At 41.6% G+C, this 17,763-nt stretch overlaps 1 long non-coding RNA gene across 1 annotated transcript; it reads left to right on the plus strand.

The window, feature by feature from the left end:
• The first annotated feature begins 247 nt into the window (after positions 1 to 247).
• LOC122463853 lies at positions 248 to 16,004 on the plus strand. The gene is made up of 3 exons (XR_006287503.1): positions 248 to 258; positions 15,004 to 15,014; positions 15,870 to 16,004. It is a non-coding gene; the product is annotated as an uncharacterized LOC122463853 (long non-coding RNA).
• The last annotated feature ends 1,759 nt before the right edge of the window (positions 16,005 to 17,763 follow it).

Below are 17,763 nucleotides of genomic sequence, written 5' to 3' on the forward strand. Positions count from 1 at the left end.
CACTGCTGTGCAGCTGGAGTCCAGGGCTGGAGCCCCAAGGCCCATGACTGGTGCCTGCTGCCCACCACCCAGGGCTGAAGCCCAAAACCTGAGCTTCACCGCCCCTGGGAAGGTGGGGAACTCATGGTCTGCTTCCCCTCTGGTGGTTGTGACTCCAGAGGGCAGGGCCCAACACCTGCTAGTGGTCCTGGGGACAGTCCACTGCCGCCCCCCATCACTGCCCAAGAGGCTGTGGCCAGGCCACAGGAAAAGCCCTTGGTGGCTGCATTTGAGAAACACTGCTCTAGCTGCTGTTTGCCAGAAGCTGGGAATGGGCGACGGGCTGGATCACTTGATGATCACCTGTTCTGTTTGTTCCCTGTGGGTCACCTGGCATTGGCAACTGTCAGAAGACAGGATAATGGGCTAGATGAACCTTTGGTCTGACCCTGTATGGCTCTTCTTATGCTATACAAGTATTCTTTATTAGCACAGATGATGTTCTTTTGTAGTATAACATGACTTTATTCAGAAAATGAGTGCTATAGTAATATTTTTATTTAACTTTGAAAGATCATAGACAAAATGCTTATAAAACTGGGTTCATATTAACAAATATCAAGTTAAAGAGCTGATATCAGCCATGTAGCCAATTAGTTCATTTTATTATCCATCTATTGTTGTGCTGTACAATATGATTAACTCATATGCTATGTTAATGTAACTGTTGTATGCTAAATAGATTTAAGATGTAGGATCATAGAAGTATAAGATTGGAACGTATTTAGGAGTGATAAGTATTTATTAGGTATCTAAGTAAAGGAGGGCTGAAACACACGGCCTACAGGCTGAGGCCAGTAAGATTTCAACTTGGCCATATGCTTAAGAATGCTTCACATTAGTAAGTGACTGAAGAATCATAGAATATCAGGGTTGGAAGGAGGTCATCTAGTCCAACCCCCTGCTCAAAGCAGGACCGATCCCCAGTTAAATCATCCCAGCCAGGACTTTGTCAAGCCTGACCGTAAAAACTTCTAAGGAAGGAGATTCACTACCTCCCTAGGTAACGCATTCCAGTGCTTCGCCACCCTCCTAGTGAAAAAGTTTTTCCTAATATCCAACCTAAATCTCCCCCACTGCAACTTGAGACCATTACTCCTTGTTCTGTCATCTGCTACCACTGAGAACAGTCTAGATCCATCCTCTTTGGAACCCCCTTTCAGGTAGTTGAAAGCAGCTATCAAATCCCCCCTCATTCTTCTCTTCCGTAGACTAAACATCCCCAGTTCCCTCAGCCTCTCCTCATAACTCATGTGTTCCAGTCCCCTAATCATTTTTGTTGCCCTCCGCTGGACTCTTTCCAATAACCCTGTGCCAGTAAAGATCACAAGAGTACTGTAAATATGTGCCAATAGACGTGGTGATGTGGAAAATTGAGCTCAATGTATTGCTCAAGATCATGACTCCTTATTGTAACATCTTTTAAAACATCTCTCCTGACTGCAAGGTACATGTTGTGTGTAAATGCTAATAAGAATAAGAGGAACTACAAACCTATGAAAAATGGGGCACCCAATATTCATGGGGTGTGGAAGTACAGATGGTGGGGGGAAGGATTGACACCTTTATGCATGTGCATAAGAGTGTTAGGTGTAGTCAGAATTACAATATAAAAGAGGGTTTCCTGTTTGGGTAAAAGTGGGAATACCCACAGGAAAAAATACAACAGGAACTATCCCTCTACTGATGATCAATTGGTGAGAGGTCCATTGGACCCTAGAATATCTTTGAGGATGTGAGTATGACTACAGTTATAATTATTGCATAGGTTTTTGGTAGGATTTCTGTATGCATGGGTAATTGTAACTTATTGCTTTAATAAAACTTGTAGTACAGATAAGACTTTGTACTTGTGAGTGAATCAGTAGTTATTATCCTTGGACTTCATGTGTTCCTAGAGCCTCCAAATCTGAGAAAAGCACTAGAGGCAATTTCACTCTGTTGAGCTTGAAACTATAGCTGAACTCATGGTGGTGTAATATAACATCACTAAATTAACTTTAAATAAAATTAATGGCTTCAGCCACCTCTGAAATGGGGCAGCTGGCCAATGACATCACTATAGGAGGAGAATTCCTTGCTGCACATCCTTACAGCCTTAAGCATTGGTCTCCAAACCAATTGTAATAGTACAGTTGAGAGTCACACACCCATTTGCACCAAATCTCCAGTCCTTCCTCCCTAGTCTGTCCTCTTTCTACAGTTCCTAGTGCATGTTTACTTCCAATTGCTGGTACTGGACACCGTCCATGATGGATACTCCATCTATTTCCAAACAGTCCACCTCACCATCCTCCCCTTTTTCCTTACCTCATGGATCAATCTCATAAAAAAATCTTGTTGGAAGAAGTTGATTCTCTCTTGAAAAAGCGAGCTGTAGAGGAAGCTCCACAAGAATACAGAGGGAAAGGATTTTATTCCCACAATTTCCTGATTTCCCAAGAGCAGTGATGGTCTGACACCCATAGTAGACCTCAGAAACCTCAACAGGTACAGAAGAACACACATTTCTGGATGCTGTCTCTGAGAGACATTATCCCTTCCTTATCTCAAGGAGATTGGTATGTGACTTTTGACTTATAAGGACACCTATTTTGATGTGGCAATAAAACCATCACGTATCTGAGGTTGTGTGTGAAGACAAGATACTAGTAGTTAGAGTTTCCTTTTGGCTTGAGTATAACCCCATTACTCTTCAAATGCCTTGTGATGGGGCGTGACTCACCACTCTGGCACCTCCTGCTGGTTGTCTTGGGAATTAGCTCTGCATGGTAGTGTGCCCTCTTTGGGTGCTGCCTCGCCGCCATCACTTCTGCTCCAGGATCCACGTCTCTCCAAGGACTGTGGCATCTGCTTCAGTGACACAGCCCTTTGGCTGTATCACACAGTGTGCTCCCCCTTTCCGCGGGACCTGCAGTCCGCTGTTCAGCCACTTCCCTTAGTAGCTTCTGCAATGAGTTGTCTGGCCACATCCTTGTGGCCCCAGCGTCCTCTTTGCCCTTGTCTTGGGGCCTCAGTGTGCAAACCTCAGCAGCCAGCCAGGAGCTGTCTCTCGCTCCACTGGTCCTGCTAGCAGCATTGCTCTGTCCAGGGCGCTGGCAGTTCTCTCAGTCCTCCAGGGACACAGTCCTTCCTCCGTGGGCTCCAGCAGAGAACTGCCTTCCTCTGCCCTGCTGCTCCCTTTTTATATGGTCCGGCTTGGCCCCGACTGGCTGCTCCCTTCAGCTCTTCTGTCTGCCTGCCTCCTGTACAACCTCCCTAGGGCTGCTTTTAATCCCTTTTCTGCCAGTAAGGGGCAGCTGCCCCATCACATGCCTCGAGGTAGCTCCTGGCCACCTCAGGTGCCAAGGAATATTTGTCTACCCATACCTGGACAAATGATTCCTAAGGGCCAACTTTCAACAGGATCTCTCCTCAGCAATCCAGTACATGTGCATTTTCCGGTCAATTGGGACTGTAATCAAGTGAGAGAAATCCATACTTCAACCTACACAAAGGATCACCTTCCTCAGAGAAGACCTAGACTTTGCTTAGGCCAGAGCCTTTCTCTCAGAAGAGAGATGTTTCAAAATTCATGACTCCCTGATAGGTTTCAGAGTAGCAGCCCTGTTAGTCTGTATCTGCAAAAAAAAAAACAGGAGTACTTGTGGCACCTTAGAGACTAACAAATTTGTTAGAGCATAAGCTTTTGTGGGCTACAGCCCACTTCATTGGATGCATTGAATGGAACATATAGTAAGAAGATATATATATACATACAGAGAAGGTGGAATTTGCCATACAAACTGTAAGAGGCTAATTAATTAAGATGAGCTATTATCAGCAGGAGAAAAAACTTTTGTAGTGATAATCAAGATGGCCCATTTAGACAGTTGACAAGAAGGTGTGAGGATACTTAACATGTGGAAATAGATTCAATATGTGTAATGACCCAGCCACTCCCAGTCTCTATTCAAACCCAAGTTAATGGTATCTAGTTTGCATATTAATTCAAGCTCAGCAATTTCTCAACGAGCTTCAGTGTAGAACAACACCACATCATGATTGGACCCCATATCTTCACACAGTTTTTCAAACAGATATGCATGAAGAGGTTGAACCTTAATGTAGTTCACAGTAGATGAGACCTGCTGCAAAATTTCACCGACCTCTAGACTTAGAGCTTTAGCTGCCAGTTCTCTTTGAATCATGCAGAGAGTCCACATAGCAGACAGAGCAACTTTCTTTACCTGCTTTGTTGCCTTCCATAGATGGAGCTCAATCTGTGCAAAAGCCCACGGTGCGATTACACCAGATATTGTAATCTTACATGTAGCACACTGAATATTTCTTGTGCTGTCTTGTGTCCAGGTAGAGGGAGACAGAACAGAAACTCTTCAAGAATTGCACCCTCCCATGTGTATTTCACAAAAGCCAAGAAATGTGCATCACAGCTCTCAGTGCTCACATCAACTTGAAGAGTAAAAGCATCTGTGTTTTTCAGATGCTCAACCAGTGTGCATTTCTGATCTGCTGCTATCACCTCAATCCCTCGCTTCACTGTGTTGTTGGAGAGTTGTATGGCTTTGAATTTGTTTGCCTTCGTTTCCCCACCCATTATCTTCCCCGTACTTGCAGTTGGCAAAATCAAAGCCTCTCCAATTATGTGAGGCTTCTTGGCCTTCGAAAAAGAACTAGATAAATTCATGGAGGGTAGGTCCATCAATGTGTATTTGCCAGGATGGGCAGGAATGGTGTCCCTAGTCTCTGTTTGCCAGAAGCTGGGAATGAGTGACGGAATGGATCACTTGATGATTACCGGTTCTTTCGTTCCCTCTGGGACACCCTCTACTGGCCGCTGTCGGAAGATAGGATACTGTGTTAGATGGACCTTTGGTCTGACCCAGTAGGGCCATTCTTATGTTCTTATAGGCTCATACCAACTCAAGCAGAGAGGATGCTCTGTTGATAAGGCTGCTGCCCATAAATAAGGATCTTCTGGATTGAAGTCTCTCAGGTGGATGCTTGCTCAGTTGTGTGGTGCAAATGGGAAAACAATGTCTGCATAGCCCCCTCTGCACAGCCAAAATGTCTGGACCTGCTCCACAAGTGCTGATCCAGGAAGGCAGCCTCCGCACAATGTGACTTTGCAAGCACCATATGTGCAAGGTCACACCTGGTGCAGGCCATCATTTTGTAGATCAAAATGGCAGCCTTCTGGCATAGCATTTGTGGAGCAGGTCCAGACACATTAGGGATGGACCACATCATCTCATGTGCCAAATCTGTTGGGGTCGCAACACACAGTTTGAGAACTGCTGATGTAGACCCCTGTTCAAATCCTTTCTCTTCCTCTGCCAGAGAGGGGTAAATTGAACCTGGGACTCCCACATCCCAGGCTAGTGCTCTAATCACTGGGATAAAAGTTATAAGGAGGTTAGCAGTTGCTCCTCCTCTCCCGCTCCTGATTTGGAAAGAGACCTACACCGGGTAGGTGGCCTATGAGTATGCCTACAGGATCAGGCCGCATGTGCAAGATAGGTGAACAAACACCTGTCCTCCCCCCAGTTCGTAGATTGCTGTGGGGCTTACATGGGAGATAAGCATCTGATCATGTAGAGGGAGGTAGCAGTGCAAATGCCTAGAGGCAGAAACATAGGTGTCTAGGGAATTTTTACCCTGAAAATTTAGGCACTGAGTGAGTTTAGGCACTGGATTAAGCAGGGTTGCAGTGGAGCCTAAAACTGGGATTTAGGCACCTAAGTGTGGGGTTTGAGCACTTAAGTACTTTTGTGGTTGCTATCCTAGGTGCTTACATCAGTACTGATTCTTCACACTTCTAAATCCCTGGAGCCAAATCTCAGAAAAGCTCCAGTGTGATTGGGAATGTCAGTGAAACTCCAGTAATAGTATCCAATAGAGAGGCTGTACTCAGTTCCATCACCACTGGAGGGAGAGAGTTCTCTTAGGCATTTCTCTTTCCTTCCTTTCCTGTGTAAAGGGAGTGGAAATCAATGCTTGCTGGTCATGGGAGGGAGTGGATACTCAGCTGTTACCTCCATTCTCCGTTCCTCCCCCATGCATGGCGGTGTTATCTGAAACATACTGAAGTAAAATGTTCCATAGTAAGTCACTTCCGAATTTAAATTAAATGCTCTGCCTTCAACTTTAAAAAGAAAACAAAATCCCTGTAAAATATTATTGGAAATAAACATTCAGGTACTGAGCTGAAAATATACTTTTTAGAGTGAATTTCTTCCCAAGTAATCCGAGCTTTCATAAAGCTAATACTTCATTAGCAAGAGCATGCACATTATGCATGGCTAGTTGGTAACAGGCCATGTTCACAGTCACAGAAGTGCTCTCCTAACAAGTGAAAAAAATGCTAAGAAATAAGCAAATGTCACTTCATGTCTTCTGTATAACGCCAGATAATCATGACCTCAATTGGTGGGGCTGGCAGGCTCCCTACCCAGCTCTGCGCCTCCCCAGAAGTGGCGGCATCCCTCAGCTCCTAGGTGGAGGCACAGCCAAGCAGCTCTGCGCGCTGCCTCCTCCCTGAGCGCTGGCTCTGCAACTCTCATTGCCTGGGAACCATGGCCAATGGGAGCTGCAGGGGCAATGCCTGCAGGTGGAGGCCGTGCGCAGAGCCCCCTGGCTGCGCCTCCCCCTAGGAGCCGAGGGATGTTGCTGCTTCCAGGGAATCCCCCTGATGTAAGCGCTGCCCAGAGCTCTCACTCTCTCCCATGCCCAAACCCCCACCCCTTCCCGCACCCAAACTCCTGTTGCTGCTGAGGAAGCAATGGCCTGAGGCTGCCCCAGCAACAGCCAGTACAGCTAGCTACTCTGGAAGTCATGGAAAGTCATGGAATCTGTGACTTCCGTGACAAACTCGCAGCCTTAACTATAATCTATTAAAATTATTTACATTAAAAAAATTCAAACATTATGTGTTTGCCAGCAAAGTTTTAAAGTCAAGCCACTGAACTGGTGTGACAAAGCACCTGGAACCAGAGTCTGTTGAAATGCTAAACCAGCTTTTCACAGCAGCAGCTTTTTCTGTAGGTACAGAGAGAATATTTTCTTCATTTCAGTTTATTCTGTTAGTTCAGTTCAATAACTAGTTCAAAAAAAGAGAAGAAACTGATTGGGAGTTTAAAAAGCAGGAAAGCTTGTTTTCCTCTTCCAGTCTAAATAAAAACTAGGTGTGAGAGGTTGAGATCTACCAGTTCTAAAATCTTGAAGGACATGTTGATCAGAAACAGAGAGTTCAATTCACTAACTATAGGTAATCATTATTTACTTGTATTACCACAGCCCAGCTTTCTTCTTCCATTGCCTCTGGCTCCTTGGCAATGAGTACTGAGTACTCCAGCCATGGAACGGATGCATGTTAGTCTCTTCTTCCTCCACTTTTAAAACAGTATCTTGGTTTTGAAAGCAGCTTTAGCACTAAATTACATGACAAAACATTACATTCTTCCCCCCAAAAGTTTCATTGTGTTCAATCCCAGGTCTCGGGATTAATATCAAAACTTCTTTAATATAATATATATTACTTGCTCCTAACATATAAATACAGGAAATAGGAGAAGTGTAAATTGATAAAAATAAATCGCTATGTTTGCAGGATTAAAATAAATCTTGGCATTCCTTGTAATCATTTATTCACAGCTGAGGAACTGTCACTCTACAGCTTTCTCATACCTTTTCAATTTCCATAAACTCATATGAGCTAGAAATAATTTTCAAAACTGTCAGTCAGACAGACCACACTGCATCATTATTGTGCAAAGCTCTGTGGAGCTGGCTGCAATTGTAGAGATGTAGGGGGTTAGAAAATATTAGTGCGGAAGTCTCTATGATTCCATTTATAGCCTACCATTTCACTTTGTTACATGAAGATTTATAGGTCCTTTTAGAATTGCACTGGAAGGAAGTTAAAATTATTTTACATTCCAGTTCAGTGTGGATGCAGTTTTCATTTTAAATGTTTATAAGTCCTGACCCGCTGTCTGAGGTGACTAACATTTTTACTATTTTAATACCCTACCTTTGTTACCTGCTCTGGGCTCAGTTATACATTTCTTAAGTAGCCAATACTCTCATTGTAGATTATAGGAGTTCAGTTAAAGGTGAAATTCATCACCTAGCTTGCGTGAAGGTCAAGTAAATGAGTTTGAATGGGGGAGTGTGCCAGGGAATGGGAAGGAGCCTCACTGCAGCTAGTGCTACCATAGGGATCATAAACCATTCTCATGCCCTATAGAGGGCTTTGTGGACCCTCCCTGGATCCACATAATTGTGGCCCTAATGGCTACAATCTGGCCTCCTTCATCTTGCTTCAAAGCCTGCTGATGGCAATGTGTCCTATGTAAAACCTATGTGGAATTTAGCTCCACTTTCCCCATGAGATGTTGCATCCCTCTTTGTACCCACTCTGAAGCTGCCCACCACCTGCACAGCAGAACCATGGTGGTTCCATTGCACTGGAGGCCTTCTGCAACCTGGGCAAATTTCACCCTAAGTGTGAACTGCAGGATCAGACCCATTTCTCTGAGCTTAAATAACCTTTTTATTTTATTTTATTTTAACAGCTTTAAGGAGTGTAATAACATTTGCAGAGATAAAGGCAGAGAACGATTGTCAGATACTGAGTGAAGATTGTATTGTGTATCGCATAATACAGAGAATATTCTGTTAAATGTGCCGTCTTCATTTTGTGCATTAAATTAAACAAATGATGAACAATTAACATTTAAAACCCATTTATAATGTATATTTATAATGAAAACATGCATTAAAATAGAAAAGTCATAATTTTTATTTACTTGAATGTTGTGAGTTTAAAATCTTAAATTTAGCTCTGGATCAAGGAAAAAATACATGTGTATATTTTAAAAGAATTTTATATATAAGCAAATGTTTATCAGATATAATCATTGAAATTATTGCAATACACAGCTCCAGATATACTCATGTATACACCTTTGCATGTTAACGTGGAGTGGAAAATGGGGTCCTGAGCCTGTACAATTTCTTAAAAAGTATCTTCATTATTTCTAAACCAAATGTATGTATTAATTAATATTTCTATTGTTTACAGCTCTCCCACCCCCTGTAATGCTTTTGTCCACTAGAGAGAGCTGGAGAGCAATTTGTTGCCAGGTAGAGTATGGTAAAGGTATTTCAAATGAGGACATTGTTTTTAAACCATGCAGTTGTGATAATTGTGCATCCAAGTTACATACAAATGCATTCTGTGCTTGTTCAAAAGTTAGACCCTTAATTATGGGGAGTTAGGTGTGGGCAGGGAGTGCAGTAGGACTCTGAACACCTTACCACCTACTCCATAGTACTCAGTGTTACAGAGCTTCTGGCTTAATTTTATTTGGGGATGCTCCCTTTCTGGGACTATCATCTCCTTTAAATAACAAGTTTATTAATTACAATAGCATTCGAAATAGCATTTGAAATAATTTCCACATGCTCATGTTCCCTATATTTCTCTCTCCCCTGCATAATAATAATAAATTAATAAAATGCTGAACAATTAGGGACAAATCCTGCTCTTTGCTCTGCTTGTATGGAGTGGACGGGGAAGGCAAGCTGTAATCAAACCAAACTAGTGCAGATCTGTGGCATGGACACGGTGGGATTTGGGATACTCATCAGAAATGTTGGTGTGGATCAGAGCAGGAAACAATGTGAGGTTAGTGCACTCACTACTGTGCGGCTCCATCACCATTCAAAACTCTTCAACCCATGCAGTGGAAGGGGCAAATGCCAGAGAAGATACTCCATTCCAGATTTTCTGTCATGGCTGTTGAGTGGCTCTGGTCTGAGGGAGAGGGCTAGGATCAGGATTTAACTTAAGTGTATATTTCATAATGAGACAGTACTGAACTGCTTGTTTGTATTTCCAGTGCTGTTTAGGGAGGGATCCCTAACCACACAGAAGTTTATTTGGGGAAGATAATGATATTTTAGAGGTGAGCCTAAAGGGAAAAGTTCAGGTCCATATCCAAACTTCCTCAAAGTTCGGTGGGAGGGGGACAGAACTGTGTTCATTATTAGATGATGATATAGAGGTGAGACCAGACACAAGGTACAGATCCTTTGTACTTATATAATACATATATAATTTGCACAAATATAAATAACTACACAAGATGCAAGGCAATGGAGAAACAGGCCCTTAACTAATATCTGGGGTGTGGCAAGGTTCTGATTTGGTCCTATTGCTACTACTTAACAGTTTTCCTTGGTTACGGGCAAACTGCACTTCAGTGACTGTGTGGTTATTAGTGCAATGAAATTATGGAAGTCCAAGTATTATATAAGTATAAGGCCTAGTCCTTATTCTGGCAAATTTCCCTTTAAAATCAGTGGGAGTTTTGTCTGAATAAGGATTTCAAAATTTGGCATATTGAAAGGAAAGTTTATGTGCAGATATACAGTAGTAATGAACTCTGCAAGCTTTTCCCTTGTATTCTTTTACATACTTTAGCTGTGGTTTGGGATTGCTCCATTATTTTCTCATTGTGCTCATTCAAGAGAAAAATGAATTTTGGAGAGTTATATGACCTGTTTGGCCTTCACATGTCATGGGGCTAGAGCTGAAATTGTAAAACATGAGCACACTGATTTGGTTTGGTGAACATGGAACTTTACTGCTCTGTTTAGAGTAAAAAAATAAAAAGGTAAATATTTCACAGAACCTTTGTATCCTTTGTGAAAAATAGTACAATTAAAATATTAGGTGACCGCACAAGGAAATGAAGAATTAATCTCTCATCTTCTAGTAGCTGCTCGGCTATTGGTAGCCTCTACTTGGAAAAAGAAAATTATCCCAACCATTGAGGACTGGTTCAAAAAATATGGCAGGTTGTGGTTATGGATAAATTAACACACCAATTATGTACTCAGCAAAACAGACAGAGGAAAGATAGATACTTAGATATTTGGTTACCTTTTATTCAGTACTCAAAGGACATTCACCTTCAAAAAAACCGCAGCATACCTCTCCAATGTTTTTGAATATGAACATTTGATAGACATTCCTGATCTGTTAAATATGTTTATATAGAGATTTCTCTCAATAAAAGCACTAGAAGTGACATAGGTGTTGTAATGATGCTCATCCTGTAATATGGTAACACCACATTAAATAGAAAGGTCTCATGACTATATACCTGTACAATGTCTCTAAAAAAAAAAAAAAGCTAGCTGATGTCATGTTTGTTTAGTCTCTGATATTTTCATGGCAAGGATTTGTAAACATGTTAAAACTTCCTAAATAAATATTAAAAATATATATTAGGGGTGGAGAAAAGATCTTTGTTTGACATTCTAAACTTGTCTTTGACAAATCCTTTGAAATGCAGCATTCGATTAACAAAACCCATGGGAATTTGAGTGCATACTTTAATCATATGAAAGAAGATAAAATACAAGTAAAATTACATCAGTTGGAAGAAAACATTATCTCAGGATAATAATCTCCTGCTGCTAGATAAAGTGGCAAAATATTTATGAAAAATAAATTTTGGAGGGAGTGTAGAGACATTCACCAATACATTTCCTAAGCAGCATGCAGAGATTCATTTCAGAACTGGAATAATTTAGTTTTGTACTAATAAATGTATCTGTATTATCCCAAATAATTGATATAAGGACTCCTATTTTTGCTAACAAATGGTACAGAAAATTAACAATTGCTCTCTTTGGCCCAGGTCATCAGCACTGTTAAGAAAACCTTGCACTGCTGGTAACATAAAGCATCCTTAAACCTGGTGTAACCAAGAGACTAAATGCTCAATTTGTACAGAGACCAGGGTAGTGGCTCCTACACTACTCCATGACCCATCTGGAGCATGCCTGGGAAAAAGAGGGTGTAGCCCGTGCCCTTTTGCTCTAGGACTGCCAAAATGATCCCAGAGTTATGTTGGTGTGACTTAGGCAGCCCAGAAGCTGCTCTAAATTGCGCCTTAGGACAAACTTGGGGCTCAGTGGCCCAAGGATTAAGGACACTAGAAAAGTGTTGTGCAGCCACCTTTTGACCTCTCTCAAGACTATATTTACTTCTCCTGGAGAAGGGGCGGGGCACATCAAGAGATAGCAACAGGGCAATTTTCCTCCACTAACCTGCTAATGTGCCACAACTTTAACCAACAGAGAGAACCATTGGGGTGCGAGGGGAGTTGAGCCTCTATGCTGATTAAACCATTGGCCTCCCTTATTAGACTGCCAACAAGGGAGCTGACTGTGTTAGTGTCTTTTATGATGCGGACACTTGTCTGTTACGAAATGCATTGAGACTAGCAGCTGACTGGTAAACAACCAACAGCTACTATAGATTTTGGTCTGTGTGGACCTGAGTTGTATTCTCTTTAAAAATTTTAAAAGTAGTTATTTTACTGTTTGTATATAAGCTGATTACTGATTGGCTGTAGGCCGTTTGGTTTTTTTGGTTAACGTTCTGTATCCAAGGAGGATCAGTTGCCAGCTAATTAGGTTGGTGGACACCCATTTCATCTGGTGTAACGTTGAAAATGTGCAGGGTATAACATATGTGAAATAAAATTCGAAAATTAATTACAGATACCATCTGTCTCATCAAACTGGTCATTTTCCCTTTAAATACCTCCATTGTCTGCCTTAATTTAATCTCTCTGGAATTTTTTCCAGCAATGAGGTACTTTAAAATCAAATGGTTCTGTGCCTTTGTCCCTAGTAACTAATGGCAGACAACAATGTGGTGTTGTCTACAATAACCTTATGCCATTATTTCTTTCAAAGTGAACACTGCCATGGCTTTGGTGACAATAAGTTTAGCTGTGTGTAGAAAACTTGGATCGTTTTGTAAGGATTTAGTCAAAGAGGTTTTTTTTGTGGAGGAAGAAAATTACTGATATAAATGGCATTCCTTTTCATAACGTCTCCTCCCCCATCTCTCCCCACAAAAAAACCAACCCAGGATTTAGGTCCTGCCATACTAATTTGTAAAAAAAAAAAAAAAAAAAAGTACTGCTCTGAAGAGTGTGCCAAGAACTATGGGATGGATGCTTTGGGAGTCCCATAATGCACTTGTCCCCAAAAGCTTGGAGGGAGTTGTGTGCATAGACTTGGCTAGACCTTTTTTTTGAGCTTTTTATATTTGCGGTGTGGGGTGCATTGCTCTGACACTGACTATCTCTGTGTTCTTGGCTAAGTATGTAACCATCCTGCATGAGTTGGGGGATAATAATACTTGCTTAAGTTGAAAAGATGTTGGGAGAATTAATTAATAAATGTTAAGTATTTAGAAAGGTTGAGACGGAGACTTGCTCTAGGATGGCAGCAGCAAGATTGATGTGGACTTGCTGGGCACAGGTAAGAAAAAAACCTTAATGATCCCCTTTGAGACTGCGTATACATTATGCACATATCCTCTTAAGCATTGATTTGGCTGGCAGTCCAGAAATGCCATTAATCTAATGGTTGTGGCATGCCAGGCTCAGGAATATAGTAGATGTAGTACATAACTTAGGGGGGAAATCAAGAGAAATGTTTGGTTTTATTTTTTGTTTTTTTAAATCCTTCTCTGCATAGATCAAGTTTGAACAATAAGATACTCTCTTATCCTTAACAAAGAGGATAGCATTGCCCAAACTCGGTGAAATCACAGCTCCTGGTATATCTTGCTGCTTTTGTAGCTTAGATAAATACTGGCCTAACGATTGTGATAGAGAATTAAGCAATGGGATTTAAAAAATAGATTATTCCTGAACTGGTCCATTAGGATTAGCCAGGCTTTACTCCATGGCAACTTAGCTAAGAATAATCATTATTGTAAATAGTGCTGCTCCAATTTCTCGGGAGTAACCCAGAATGACCTCTGTGGGCTCCAAACAAAATCATTAATATATTCAGCCTTCTCAAATGTCACTATCACTGCCTTTTAGCAATTCAGTTAGCGCTGTTGTGTTTGTGGCCACTCTGGCCCTTTTCTAATGAGTAAAGGCTGGTTTGCATCATATATTATACACAGTGATGTACAGTTCCTCAGGGGAAAGAGATGTACGCTGATTTTGTTTATCATCAGGACTTTCATTAACCCCTTCCTATATTTCTGGATCCAGCTGTACCCATTGGGCCTGAGTTCCCTTTCACACTGCCACAAATCAGAAGTAATTCTACTAACATCACTGACGTGGCATTGGTATAAAATGGGGGTGTAAATGAGAAGAGAAAGAGCCCATTATGCTAGGTATAATATTGGGCCAAATTAATCCATGAATTTTGGTGGAAGGCATGCAAAAGTTAAAGTTCTTACTGCAAAGTTAACATAGCAGCATTGCACATCTAGATTATTTTGTGGTCCATATTTAAGATCATTGGGACAGATCTTCAGCCCCCATGTCCAGCTGCTTTTCTGAAAGTAGCCCTAAGAGGGCAGCTGGGGAAATCCTCTTCTACAGGGAATCCCCTGGGTAGCATAAAGCTGGTGTAGCAGCTCTGTGAAGTGATGCAAATTCTTGCAATTTTATAAGTCTTGTGTTATTTGATGTTTTTCCTAAATCCCCGTCTCCTGGAGTCACGTTATTATGTGAGAATCTCAGATTTATTTTTAGGGAAGTTTCTAGCTCTCACCATTGTGTAGAAAAGCTTGAAAATGTGACCCGTACAGTCTCAAAATCTAGAAGGCAAATAAAAGACACAAAATTCATGATTTTTAAGACCATCTCATGATTTTGAGGGTCTGTTTCATGATTTCTGAACAGTTGGAGTTGACAATACCAACTATAGCACCTGTTCTCAGCTGGCTAGGCATAAGGGACATGTTAGGACAGTAGGTAGTGTGGCCAGAGCATCTGGCACACTGGTGATCCGCAGCTGCTAGAGCAGTTTATAGGAATTTGCTGTGAAAAGGTGATTTAAAGCCACCTTGCCTCTATGCCACCAACTCTCACATACACAGATCCTTTAATGAGCACAGCTCAGCTAGACCTAAGGTTCTGGCCCAAACACAGCAAGGCGTTAAATTATATATTTAATAACAGAGAAGAATATAACATATGTGCAATGTGATCAAGTTAATATCGCGGTAGGTATCCTAACTCTTGCATTTCTTCTGTCTTATTTTTATTTTAACTGTACATCCCTAACATTGCATTAACATAGATTTTGTTTTTAATTCATATACATATCTAATCCATGTTTGGAATCTACTGAACGTTCCCAGTACAGTAGACTCAGTTAGCATGTAAGCTTTTTATGCATTTAATCCTATTGTAATGGCCATTAAAAGAATGAACATAAGCATTAATTTCATAACTTCACTGCAGACAAAATCAAAGTATTCAGTGTATATGTACACAAAACAGCAGAAAAAATGTTAGGATGGCAAGAATCTAGGTCACTGGTTTATGATTTAACAAAAGCTTCCTTTGCTTTTTCCCAGCACAGAGTTATAATAAGACACCACTGTTTGCTTTTAAATTTCTTAGCTCAGGAAGCATCAATTTGAGAATAACTACAATGGGGTATGTTATGGTTACAGGGCGAGCTGGGCTGGAGACGCTTTTTAGGCTACATCTACACCACAAGCTATGGGTGTGATTCCCCTGCTCATGTATATATACAGTACTCCCGGTAGCTCTCTTTGAGCTAGTATGAGTATAAATAGCAGTGTAGCCATGTTAGCACAGGAACAGCTGAGTACATACCCACTGGTTTCATTCCCTCTCGAGTGCACCCCTTTGGGGACAGATTTTGCCCCTCTCTGGGTGGAACCATATGGTCCTTTCACTCTTAAACTGGCTCTCTGGACTGCAGCCCTCTTTTTATCATCCACATTAACCTGACAGGCTCTGTTCCCTCTAAGCTCTGTGCCTGTGAGCATGCACACAGATCCTAAACCCCACGCACACGGCGAAACACCGCACGCACAAAAATTTGCACAGAAGCACAACAATTTGCACAGAAGAAATTTTTTGGGCACATGGCCTATCAAAAATTAGAGGGAACATTGCAGGCCCAATTGTGTTTGGCACCTCTGAACCCTTTTCCTCCAGGAGCCTGTGACAATGGCTGATTAAAGTCACTTAAAACCAGCTTCTCCAAAATAAAGCATCATTTAATCACTCAAAGGTACATAGCTCGCCGAGAAAAGGGTAAAACCACTAGAGGTCTATACACATACTTTCTCTGTGCTAAATGTTTGTTTTTCTTGAAAGCTTTGGGAAGTTCCATTCAACTCAGTTACCTCCATCTCTGGGGTAGGAGAAACACCGTGGTGGCTTCAGTTTGTGTGTGTCTCAGTCAGAGATTCTTCTCCAGCCACTTTTGACAGACCGCTCCACCCCTCCTTTTTCCTGAGGCAAGCATCTTTATGGTATTAGGTTTGGCTCTGGGAAGAATAAATCTTGCCAGCCTGGTTGAAGCCAGGCCAGGGACATTCCCCAATTAATAGCTTCCCCATTGTTTCCTCAAATACCTTGGTACAGTGTTTTCCCCAGGAATTGAAATGGGGGTGGCGGGGTGTTGGAATATTCAGGGGAAGATGAGGGCTGACGAGGGTTGAGACCATGAGGGCAAAGGTGGGCTGTATAGCACCGTAGTAAAAACTGAAAAATGTTTCATGACCATTTTATTAGATTTAACTCATGTTTTAAAATCATCACAAAAATTAAAGTTGGTTACTCAAGCCTACTATGAAGCACATCATCTACATCCTTCTTGGTTTCTTGTTGTAATTTTGCACTCTTTGGTGTCGTCTTATGTGTCCGTTACTTCCAGTCCTTCATGATATGCTTATGATCAGGCAGAAGGCGATTTCACAACTCTGTTAATCGACTTCTTGAATGCAGTGTGTTCATCTTTGGTGGCTTCTCGTGTGTCCGGTACTTCCATTCCTTCAGTTGATATGCTCGTTAGTTCATTCACGTGATCAGGCAGAAGGCGACTTCTTTCAGAACACAAAATTCTATTCAATGATGAAAAAGAATGCTCAACTGTAGCTGTTGTGACTGGGAGTAGCAAGAGATGAATTCCTACTTCTTTCATCCCAGGAAACAGCACAAAGATCAGGTAGAGCCACTAGTGATGATAAAAAAGAAGTTGAAGTCAAATCTCCATTCATTCGTCGTATGATATTCCACTCTGTTCAAATTCTGTATTCTGTCCTGAGCACATGGCAGCCCCATTGCTGGTAGTACCTCACTCCACTCAACTGTCAGTGTTTTATAGGACAGGGATCTGTAAAAGCTATGCAGAGGTTAAGTAGAATCTAGAAGTCGCTGTTGTAGATTTTTAAGAATCAAGTCTGTGTGCTTTTTCAGTTGCCTTAACAAACACTTCTTGTCCTTTTCATTTAAGGAGTCAGTATAAGTACCTTCATTAGTCAACTTCTGGACTGAAGTCTTTGCTTCTTCCAGTACATTTTCAGTGGATATCTCTCTGATTGATACAAGGGTAGCTTCTATTGCTGGACAGAGATCTACTACTGTTGTAGCAGATGCCTGGATGACATTGTTTAATGACCCAAGTAGTTTCAACAGTAGACTTACAAGAAAGAGAATGGCGATAGTCTTCTCTGAACTTAGTAACAAAAGTAGTCCGTCAGCCTCACTACTTAGATCTGTCCTATCTTGGTGGATACTTTCCAAAGTCAGTAATAATGGTTGTAGTAATTTGAAGACAACAGCCAAGAATCACTCATGAGAAAGCCAGCAGGTTTTCCCAGGTTAGACTAATTTGAAA

This window comes from Chelonia mydas, chromosome 1 (genome assembly GCF_015237465.2).
Source record: "Chelonia mydas isolate rCheMyd1 chromosome 1, rCheMyd1.pri.v2, whole genome shotgun sequence".
Taxonomy (NCBI): Eukaryota; Metazoa; Chordata; order Testudines; family Cheloniidae; genus Chelonia; species Chelonia mydas.